This window comes from Cupressus sempervirens, chromosome 11, assembly GCF_028749045.1.
Source record: "Cupressus sempervirens isolate cs-2001-9-10 chromosome 11, ASM2874904v1, whole genome shotgun sequence".
NCBI lineage: Eukaryota > Viridiplantae > Streptophyta > Pinopsida > Cupressales > Cupressaceae > Cupressus > Cupressus sempervirens.
The window spans coordinates 306,335,037-306,347,327 of NC_143128.1; positions in this window are offsets into that span (position 1 = coordinate 306,335,037).

The following is a 12,291-nucleotide window of genomic DNA, read 5'->3' on the forward strand; positions in this document are numbered from 1 at the left end:
CTTTGATAGGGTAGGCCTTTAATAGGGCAAACCATCAGAAGTGTTTAAACATTATTACTGCAGTGATTTTGTGGGTATCAACCCCACCCCAATTTTACCTTCTTATTTCTAGAGGGTTTCTGGGTTACCAAATCTTAAGTGTTATGTGGTGATGCATATTTGTTTCTTATGATTGCTTAATGTTTATATGCATGCAATTTACTTTTAGTTAAGAAGTTTTAAAAGGTCAAAACACACTACTTCTGATTCACCCCCCCCCCCCCGCCCCCCTCTCAGAAGCATTCTTTCCAATAAGATATTCCAATAGTTGAAGCAACAACTCCTACCCCAAATAAGAATGTGATAAGAAATCATCCTGCTGGTCAGATAATAGGAATTAAAGAAAAGGGAGTAATGACAAGAAGCAGAATCAATGAAGAACTATGCCTAATATCTCAAGTAGAACCAAAGAGCGCAGATGAAGCAATCAATGATGATAATTGGATAAAAGCAATAGAGGAAGAACTTCAATAGATAATAAAGAATGACACATGGGAATTAGTTCCTAGACCCAAGGACAAAAGTGTGATTGGCATAAAGTGGGTATTCAAAAATAAAATGAACGAAAAAGGAGAAGTAATAAGAAACAAAGCAAGACTAGTATGCAGAGGCTACTATCAATAAGAAGAAATAAACTATGAGGAAACATATGAACCTATAGAAAGAATGGAAGTAGTCAAAATTTTCTTGGCATATGCAGAAAATAAATTTTTTAAGGTATATTAGATGGATGTTAAGTTAGTACTCTTGAATGGAGAACTTGAAGAAGAAATTTATATTGAGCAACCATAAGGTTTTCCTTTGACAATAGAGAAGAATATGGTTTGTAGATTAAAGAAAGCCTTGTATGGATTAGAGAAAGCACCTAGAACATGGTATTTAAGGTTATATAAATACTTAGCAAAACTTGGATTTGCTAAAGGAATAGCAGATAGGAACTTGTACTTGAAAGAAATAGAAATGGTTTGTTGATAATCATTGTATTTGTTGATGACATCATTTTTTGAGGAAACGATTAAGCTAGTAAAAAATTCTCAGAAGATATGAAAAATAAATTTGAGATGAGGATGATAGGAGAAATGAAATTTTTCTTAAGATTGCAAATTGTTAAAAATAAAGGCATATTTATTTCTTGGACCAAGTGTTTGAAAGATTTGTTGAAAATATTTGGACTAGAAAATTGTAAGCCCATTGCAACTCCTATGGTAACTCATCACAAGTTCTCAAGAAAGGATGAGACACCTACTATTGAACAAAGGAAGTATATACATATGATTGGAGAATTGCAGTAACTGACTCATAGTAGACTAGATATAGCTAATGTAGTTGGATTTGTGGAAAGATTTCAGGCTTATTCTAAAGAATATGACTATGTAGTAGTAAAAAATAAATATTTAGATATCTAAAAGAGACATCTGATTATGGCATTTGGTATGATAGAAGTAATGATTTTACTCTTTGAACTTATACTAATGTTGATTGGGCTAGAGATATGGATGATAGAAAAAGCACCAGTAGAGGAGCATTCTTTCTTGGTGGAAGACTAGTTTCTTGGCTTAGCAAGAAATAAGATTGCATTTCACAAAGTACTATAGAGGTAGAATATGTTGCAACATCAAACAATTGTAATCAAGTTATATGGATGAAGCAGATGATAAAGGACATTGGAATTGCATTCAAAGAACCTATTATCATTTACTATGATAACACAAGTACAATAAGCATTTCTACGAATCTTGTTTTTCATTCTAAGACTAAGCACATCTCTATAAAGTATCATGTGTTGAGTGATAAGGTTTCAGAGAAATAAATCAGACTAGAATATATTAACACTAAGGAATAGATTGTAGACATTTTCACAAAGGCCTTACAAAAGGACACATTTGAGTTCCTAAGAGGGATGCTTAGGGTTATGCCCCTTCTTACTTATGAATAGAAGATGCAAAAGTGCATCAGTCTAGGTTACATAGCACCATTATTAGACTAGATTGAATACTAATGCTTCCTCAATGGGGGAGTATCTGTGATGAATAGAGTCAGCAAAGGACTCTTGGTAATTGGTAATTGGTAATTGGTATGTAATAGTGTCTTTAGACACTTGATTTGTTTATGGATTTATATACATAAGTTGTAAATCAATAGGCTAGCTTGTGGTTGTGCTGCTAAATTATTGTATGTTCAAGAAATTGAACCATTTGTGTATTATCTTTGACATTGATGTCAATGGGGAAAAAGTGACATGAAAAAAATTCTATGCAGTTCAATTGGGAGGAAAGCAGAACATTATGATATTCTTGATATTTAGATGTTTTGAACATCTATGTTGACATCAATGCCAAAGGGGGAAATTGTTAGCATGAATGCTAATGCTATAAGGGAGCATTGTAGAACATTGATGTGATGCATTGATGACTACATTTTTCATTGATCGCAACATAGTAATATGTTTGTAAAAGACTGACAGAGTAGCAAACTATGATTTTTGTATTAAGAACATTACATTACTTATTTGATGATGCACATTTTCCAGTGCATATGACAGTGTGTATTTCTTACAAGGGCAAGTGTGTAGAATCTAATTTGATAGTGTATGGAAGATATGAATGATCTATAAAGAATAATATCAAAATAGAGTATTAGGAAAGTAGTTCCTATTGTATGATTACTAAAATTCATCACAAATATAGAGAAGGCTTGAACAATTAAATGGAGATAGTATACTAGCCATTGATGATGTTAGAGAGTGTGCATGTATAGAAGTAGCGCATGTGAAAGTTTATTTATGACTATGAGTTGATAGCGTTAATTAAATGTGTATTCATTTAGTTAACATGTTATAATTAAGTGGGAAGCTGACTCAAGGATTTATTATTGAGCATGGTATAAAGGAAAGATGTTTTTCCATGTTTCAGATATAGAGACAAAATGAGACTTGTGAATTATTAACCAGCAAAGAAAAGTAACTTAATAATGTGTATAAGTAACCTTAAGGTTTATTGTTACTAAGTAGTGAGTTCCATATCTAATTGCATGGTTTGAAGGATAAGATGTCCAATGTACTAGATAGAGGAAGAAGTAAACCTTGTTTCAAATCTATTATTCTAAAAGGAATAGTACCAATGTCAATTGGACAGAGGGCTCATTGATATGATCTTGAAGCTATTTGGATAGTGGGTTCAGCGACCTTCCACAACTCCTAACAAGGTTGGAATCTCCAAATAGGGACACAAAGTCTCCTAACAGGGACTCTTTGTACCAAATGTTGTAATAAGACTCCTAACAGGGTCCATCCTCAAACAAGAAATATTCATATTACTACATCATCTTATGGGCATCATTCCCATGGGGGATTTCCCTCTAATCAAGGGTTTCCCTAGTCAACATATGTGATGTAATTCTTTATGTGCATCTCTTTATGGTTGTTTCTAAGTTTGGTTAAATGGTCAAGATTGTTTAAAGAGGATAAATGTTATAAATTTTTATATAAATAATTCACCACACCCCCCGCCCCCCCTCTTAGTTATATTGCTAGACTATTATTTCTAACAAGAAAAAATCTTGGACTCTTGATCCTATACCCAAGGATAAAAATGTAATTGGCATGAAGTGGGTATTTAGAAACAAGCTAAATGAAGATGAAAAAGTTTTTAGAAACAAAGCAAGGTTGGTATGTAAAGGATATTGTGAAGAAGAAGGTATTGAGTATGGTGAAACTTTTGCTCTTGTTGCAAGATTAGAAGGTGTTAAAACTTTACTAGCTTATGTAGCTCATAGGGGATTTAAATTTTATCAAATGGATGTAAAATCTGCATTCTTGAATGGAATTCTTGATGAGCAAGTCTATGCATTGAACAACCTAAAGGTTTCATAGATCCTAGCAAAAAGGACATGGTCTACAAAGTACACAAGGCACTATACGGTCTCAAGAAAGCTCCCAGAGCTTGGTATGAAAGACTTCATAAATACTTGATACATATTGGTTTTTGAAGAACAAATGATAATAGTAGTATGTATATCAAAGAAGGATCAGATAAGAAGATTGTGTTGGAAGAAATATTTGTTGATGGTACTTTATTCATAGGAAGTGATGACTTTTGCAAAGCATTTTTAGAAGGAATGAGTAAATAATTTGAGATTTCTATGTTTGGTGAGATAAAATTCTTTGTTGGATTATAGATTCAATAGAAGAAAAATGGTATCTACATTACTTAATCTAAATATATCAAGGAGATACTAAAGAAATTTGGAATGGAAGACTCAAGACTAGTTGGAACACCTATGTCTATTGGATATAAACTTTCCAAAACTAATGATTCCAAAGAGGTAGACTAAACTACATATAGATCAATGATTGGAAAATTACAGTATGTAGTGCATACAAGGCCTGATATTGCATTAGCAATCAGTATGGTGGAAAGATTCTCAACAATCCCAAAAAAAATCACATTATGGCAGTAAATAATCATTAGATATCTAAAAGGTACTAAATAATATGGTTTATGGTACAAAATAGGAGGTAATTTGGACTTAAAATCATTCACAAATCTTGGCTTGGAAGGAAGTATTGATGATAGAAAAAGAACCCATGGTGGAGCATTCTTTCTTGGTAAAAGACTAGTGTCTTGGACAAGCAAGAAATAGAATTGTATCTCTCAATCCATAGTAGAGGTAGAATATGTGGCAACAATAGTCAATTATTCTAATATTGTTTGGTTCAATCAACTATTGACATGTATGAAGATAGAAATCAAGGATCTAGTGGTCATATAGTGCAATAACACTAGTACAATCAATATATCAAAGAATCCAGTGATGCATACCAAAATAAATCACATTGCCATAAAATATCATTTCTTGAGAGAATTGGTGCAAGATAAAAAAGTTAGATTGGAATATGTAAATACTAAAGAACAAATTGCAAATATATTCACCAAGCCATTACCTAATGATGCATTTATGTATTTAAGAGGTAAGCTAGGGGTCATTCCCCTATCTAAATCTCACTAAATGAAGTTTAGTGATGCATTAACCAAAGAATTATTGAAGATCATTTAGTTGTTGCAATAGTGACAATGGAATATTGCAAATGAATCAATGCTTGACATACATTAATATTCACTAAACATTGTCTTTGGCATGAGATGTCAAAGAGGGAGAATTTTTTTTCATATCTCATAGAAATTTTGTGGAGAAGTTTGTTGTCATAGAAATTTTGTAAAGAGATGTTAATAAGGGAGAATGAACTTGGTAGAGTTTTCTATCAGGAGAAGTTTTCTGATAGAGGGAGAAACTAAAGCTAGAATTAGTTTACACTAAAAGAGGGAGTTCTCATAAATGAGAATTAGAATGAAACTAAGGATAATTCCTTACTTTATTCTTGTCCTAAAAATTTCATTGTGTTATGGCATGTTGTGTTGCTATCAATGCCAAAGAGGGGGATTATTGGAACAATTGATTAATTGTTTATTGTCTTTGATGTTACAAAAAATGTCATATCATTACTAGTTCATGCATGTCAAGATCACTCAGGCATTGAAGATATTTTTTTATCTTTATTGAATAATCTAGAGTTGGCCTAGTTTAGTAAGCAATATCTACCAGGTTCACTCAGGTGCCAAAGGAAAGTCTACAAAAGATGAGTGTTAACTAAACTCGCTTAGTTAATAAAGAAAATGTTGGATGGAACCAATGTTAACTGAGTTCACTTGGTTATCAAAAGAACTTAGCAAGTATGTAGTGTTAACCGAGTCTACCTAGTGAACACAAGAAAATCATTTTTGAGTTAGTGTCTACCAAGTGAGGATGGCTAACAAAGGATTTTCTTGTTTTGGCATATTGAGTTCAATTGATTTATTTTTTGGCTCTAGCCGACTAAGAAGATGAATACTAATTATTCTAAGTTTTATTTAAGCTGACTTGCAAATATGAAAGATATAAATAAAAGGTCAAGTTGAGGGTTAGAATATATGAAGTGTGTATGCATGGAAGATTTTTTAAGTTATAATGATTCTAAGAGGAAGTGAATTAGAAGGATAAGGAGAATATCCTTGAGATGTTGAAAGGATATATTCAATCAAGAAGGATCAAGTACTTGCTAAAATTTAGATATGTAATCAGCAATTCAATTGCATCCAAATTATTTCATGTCATTGTTTCTATCTAACCATTGTAGTAGTGATCTAAAACTCTTGATAGAGTTGGCTTAACAACTATTTCTAAATCCTCTAACATGTAGCAGTTCTATTGAATTTTCTAAAGACATATAACAAGGCCACTCTTAATAAGGTGATTAAATCCTCTAACAAGGTCACACCTAACAGTGTATTTTGTAACCTTTAACAGGGTTGGCTCCTAATAGGGCTCACTTTAGAAGAGTGAAAATTAGTAACTAGTTACAATTGGTGGTTTTTCCCAAATTGGGTTTCCACATTAAATCTTGGTGTCAAATGTGTTCATGCCATTTCCCTTATGTGTTTGTTACTAAGTTAAAGTGATAAGTAATCAAAGATAACATCTTAAGATTTTAATGTTATATGTTTGCCGAGCATTCTCAACATTTATTAAGTTACAACATCTTTCTATGTGTTTGTCGAGCATTAGCAAAATTCAATTTTTAGAGTTTATTTTGTACTAACATCTAAGGGATCTATGATTTATTTGTGTAGTAACTAATTCAACCCTCCCCTCTTAGTTACTCCTCTTATATTTCAAATGGTACCATCAATAAGTAGTGAGATTTTTGGAGTAGATATATAGTTAGAAATTATATTTATCCATCTTTTGGAAAATCCAAACTTCTCTAGGTATTTACATAAAAACCTCTAGTCTACTGTGTCACATGCTTTTTGTATATCTATCTTCATAAACATACAAGCTTCTTCTTTTTTAACTATTGAATGTATAGTTTCTTGAATTATGGATATCTCATCGAGTATTGATCTACTAGGTACAAACCCAGTTTGTTCTTCTGAGATAATTTTTGGAAGAAAATTTTTAATCCTATTTTCTATTTCTTTTGAGTAAATTTTATATATTGTATTACATAATTCAATGGGGCAAAAATTTGAAGGTGACAACACTGCAACTTTCCTTGGTATTAAAATACTAAAAAGGTATTATTAATTTCAGTTAAGATTGATCCCTCATTTATAGCTACCTCTATTGCTATCCATAATTCTTCTCATTTATAGCTGCCTCTATTGCTATCCATAATTCTTCCCCTAAGATTTCCCAACATTTTTGGAAGAAAAAAGCATGACAACCATCAGGCCCTAGAGATTATCTAGACTTAGCTAAAAAAGAGCTAATTTGATTTCTTCTTTTGTAAGAGGTTTATTGAGCTCCATGTTGTCAAATTTTGTGATAGCTTTAGGTATATTATTAACCATAATTTTTTTTTGGTTAAATTGGATGAGTTATAATTGTTTAATAGATTCTCATAGTATGTGACAAAGGTTTGAGCAAGTTTTGCTAAATTATCAATAGTACTACCATTATTATATTTAATTTGAGTAATAGTTTTAAGAGCTCTATTGTGTATTATACTATTATGAAAGAATTTTGTATTTCTATCTCCTTTTGCTAACCATTTTTTCCTTGACTTTTGTCTCCAAAAGGCTTCTTCTTTTGCTGAAATGTCTTCTTGTATGATTAATAGTTCTTTTTCTTTAATGATTTTTTCATTGTACATACCATTTTTAATAATTTCATTACTTAGTTTTCTAAGATCTTCTTTGTTATTTAGTTTTTCTTGGAATATATTATTGTAATGTATTTTATTCCATTTTTGTATATTCTCTTTGATAATTTTGAGTTTTGATAAAAAATAATATATTTTTGATCCCACAAATTGTTGGTCTCAGATTGATTTTGACAATTGAGTGTCAACCCACTTAACCAATTTCCAAGATGATGCCGACTATAATACAAATGTTGAGCTAGAGTATCTGCCGAGTCAAAAATTCAATGGGCGTCGAGTGAACTTCAAGTGCTAAGAAAGATTCAAGTGTCAAGTGATAAGTGATGTAAAGTCACTATAGGTGCTGATCAAAGTATAGATACCGAGCAAGACAGAGTTACTAGAGGAGAAGAGTGAGACAAGATTCATATATGTGTCGAGCATTGACAATTAGTAAGTGTCGAGTAACATAGGATCAACATATGAATTTGTGCCTTCACAAACTTAGATGTAAACTATTTTTGAGATGACTTAAGATGAATCTCGAAGGATCTAAAAGATAAGATCGAATCTTTTACATTCCCTAAGTAATTAGCATGCAACCAATAAGAAAAATGGAGAAATCATGCAACCAATAGGAAAAGTGTAAAGATTTGAGCCAAAAAAAGAAGGATGAATACTAATAATAGATTCATATCTAACCCTAAGTCTTCAAAGCCTTTAAAAGGAGGATGATACCCCATAGTTTGTGCATGAGTGAGAGTTTTATGGGAGAATGCTAGTGTAGTTCAGAGGGGTACAAGGACTTAGAGGAAGAGCAACATTGTAGAATCCAATTGGTTAGAATAGAGTATCAAGAATTTGAACAAAGATATATTAGATCAAGAAGGATCAGAAAAAACTAAGCAGAAAAAGGATCTGGAATCAACAATTGAAGATTGTAAGTCATCAGGTCAACACATTCTAATACTTTCTAGCCATTTTATTAGGAATGAAAATCCAATGATGATAGTGTTGGCACTCAAAATTGTAGCCTCGATTTTGAGCACCATTGAAGAAATTAAGCCCTTTAAATGATTTAAATGCATTTGTACCCAATTTTCATGGCCCCAAGTCTTCATTTGCCTAGTTTTCAAAGCCAAATCTGAATGCAATTTAGTATTTTCTAACATGTTTTCTTGCAATTAGTTCTAAGAGGTCAACTTTGATAGTCAATATATTTTGACCCCAAATTTTTCATGAGATGAGATTCAAGATGGTAAAAGTGTGTGGAACAAAGAATCAGTGTGCCAATTTTTAGAGCTTAGTCAAAGGTTTGGGTTAGTTTTAATGGCTATTCAATGGACCCCCTAGTGCAAAAGTGATAGTTTGTAGATAAGTAGTAAAATGAGTTTAATTGATTTTTCAGTGATGCAGTAAGGGTTAAAATTAAGTTTAATCAATAAAATATGCTTATTGAATCAATTTGAAATGTCATTTGCCAAAAAATGAATTTTTTTTTAGCTGGGCCATCATGTAACCTAACTCATATGATCGAGATATGGCTTTACCAACATTGTTGCATTGTAAGGGTGACTTAGTCTTAATGGGGTCCCTATTTTATAAAGAAGAGTGCCTAGGGAGCCAACGTAAGTCATCTTATAGGAAGGAAAACTAAGAAAGATTTTGGTGGCCAGGTCTAGCTATGGCAAAATAGAGATGGCTATATTCATACACAATGTAATGAATGGGAATACATAGCTTCCTTGGGAGAGAAGAGAACTGTGTTGGTTGATATTACAAGTCAAAATTTTGATAGGATTTCTAGTGGATATGAAGGCAATCAAGAAGATTAGGTCCCAGATCCCTTTTATCTTGTAGCAATTGGTTCTACTACAAAAGATTATATGTGCATATAGTTTTGGGCTCCTGTCAAGTGTTAAATGAGTTTTGTGATTATATTGCTTTTGAAATTCTAGCAAAGCTAAATAATTATGTGGATCAAAAGGATGAAATGGTTTCTAATGATAGACTAAAGAGGGGACAGGCTGACATAACACACCAATGAAGATGGAAAAGAAGATACTAGATGTTAACAAAAATAAGTCCCATGAGTAGGACAATCCACTCTATGAAAGAAAAGTAACCTTGCAATAGAGGCCTGGGAGGTTCACGCATAAATCAAGGGACACCCATGTATAATGGAACCATTAAGTCTATAGGGGAACTATTTAGACCATCACAGTCAAAAGCCATCACTCCACGCAAGTAAAAAAGACCTAGAGCACAATGCAAAGTAGCCGGTAGTCAAGAAAGAAACCACTAAAAGTGATGAAGCCCCATGCAATGGAAAGGAGAAAGTGGCAGATTGAAGTAGAAAGGTGTGAATTTTCCTTTCTACAGCCACTAATTGTATGGGAATAGAGCTAGAAGAAGAGTTTAAAGCCGCAGGTCATAGGGCAGAAGATATTAGCAAATAAAAACTCAACCCCCCATGCCAAGATTAGAGCATGCAGCATTAACATGAAGGTCATTAGTTCAATTGAGAAGGCTAGTAGCATTTCCAAAGGGATTAGACCCACGTGGAAAGAAGGTAATCCATTGTTGAAGAAAAAGTCTACGCATTAAGTAGGAGAGTCGTAGGGTATTTGGTCAATGATTCTAAAGAGGCACCATGGAAAGAATAGAGGAGCCATAGGAAGTAAAAAGAAACCCATGCAATTTAAAAAGGAAATGCCATGGAAGAAGCCAATGGTAAAAGGCAAAGACAACGTGTGCCAAGTAAAGCACCCACATTAAAGACCAAAAAAAGAGGAACCCGCAGTAAGCTATAAAGAGGTAACCCATTGCAAAATAGGGCACAATGCTCACAATAGGAAAAAATTAGGAAAGACCAAAGCATAAAATGTCAATGCACACCATTTTTCATGCAAAGGGATATGCAAGTGGTAGAGAAGACTCATAAATTATATCCCACATTTGCTAGGTTTTGAAAGTTTAATCACTTTAAATACCATTTCACATAGATAATGAAATGTCTGAACAGAAGAGCCTTTTGGAAAGGCATAGCTTGCACAAGGGCCCCACTAGCATCTAGGTTGGAAGATGATGTGAACACAATTTTGAATGAATGTGCATACAAAAAATTGATTATGTTAGCATCGTTGGGTCATCGAAAAAGGTTAAAATGTTTGCTGAAAACGTGGAGATTTTCAGTGGTCGCTATGTTGTCACTAAAAAATAGTGAGATTTTCTAGCATGTGACATGCTAGCCTACTAGAAAATCTCAAATTTGGCTAGCGACCCACTAGAAAATTGAAAATATGGTGAGGAGTTAAGAAATTAGCATGGGTCCTACCTGCAAATCCATTGACGAATCAGGTAGTGACAAGTGGTAGCTAGCAAGGTGTATAAGATGAGTTAGTGATGATGTAGAGTTTCAAACCAACCACAAGGTGCCACATGGGACAAATTCCAAGCATGTGATGATGTGGGAATTATATTTTTGGAGTGCACTAGATCATGCCACGTGTTGGATTTGATGAATGTTGCTATGTCGTGAAAAGGAAGTTGCACGCCAGTTAATATAGCGACATAATGAATATGACATGGCATCTAGGTGGCATGCTAATATGGTAGTGACAAGGATGAATAACATGATGACAAGTGGCACGAGCTGTGCAGGTCTAAGCCAATCACATCTTTCTACATGTCAAGATTGGTCAAACTAGGTTTAACCTGGATTGGAAAGGGAGGAGAATTTCAAAGGTTTCAAATTAAAATTTATTTTTATATTCCTTCTGAGAGATTGGTTTCAGATGTAGAGTCAGGTTTTTAAATAAAGTCAAAACTTTTAATATAGTTCAAACTTTTTAAAAGGTTAAATATTTGTGCAATATTTCTTTGAAAGCCATGAATGAAAGCTTGATTTTCAAATGGGCAAAACAGAGGCAATTTTTATCCAAAATAGGTGCTCTAATATACCATCACAACTAGAACGATCTAAATTTTCCATTTTTGAGGTCATTTTTTGCACAAGTGTTAATTGGTTTGTGCTATAAGCCAATATTTGATTCCTAGGGCATTCTTAGTAGAATGAGAAAAAATCATCAAGGAACATCAAATTTGGCCATGAGTAGATGTAAAGGCTTGTTGAAGTTTGAATGTGGAGAAAGTCGACTTCAATCAATTTTCTTGCATTTTAGAGGCCATTTTAACTGATTTTCACTTTATACCTTGAGTTCATTTTAACATCAAAAATCAATTATGTTCTTTCGTCATCAATTTTCTAAGATTCTTTATTGCCTTTAAGAGCCAAAATGGTGGGGATTTGATTTGCAGTTATAGAGAGAAGGTAGAGAGAAGGTTTTTTAACTTCTTGGGAAAGAATTCTAAGTGGACACATGTCAATGGCATAAAAAATTTGAGAATTCCTTCCTCTATATCATTCTCATTCTTTCTCATTTTACAGGTTCCAATTTTTCGGAAGAAAAAGTTCATTGTTGTGATACCATTAGGGATTCTAGTTTTTCATTGTGAGACCATTAGTTCTAGTTTTTGACATGTTTCCTTGACTATGACACCATTCTTTCAGC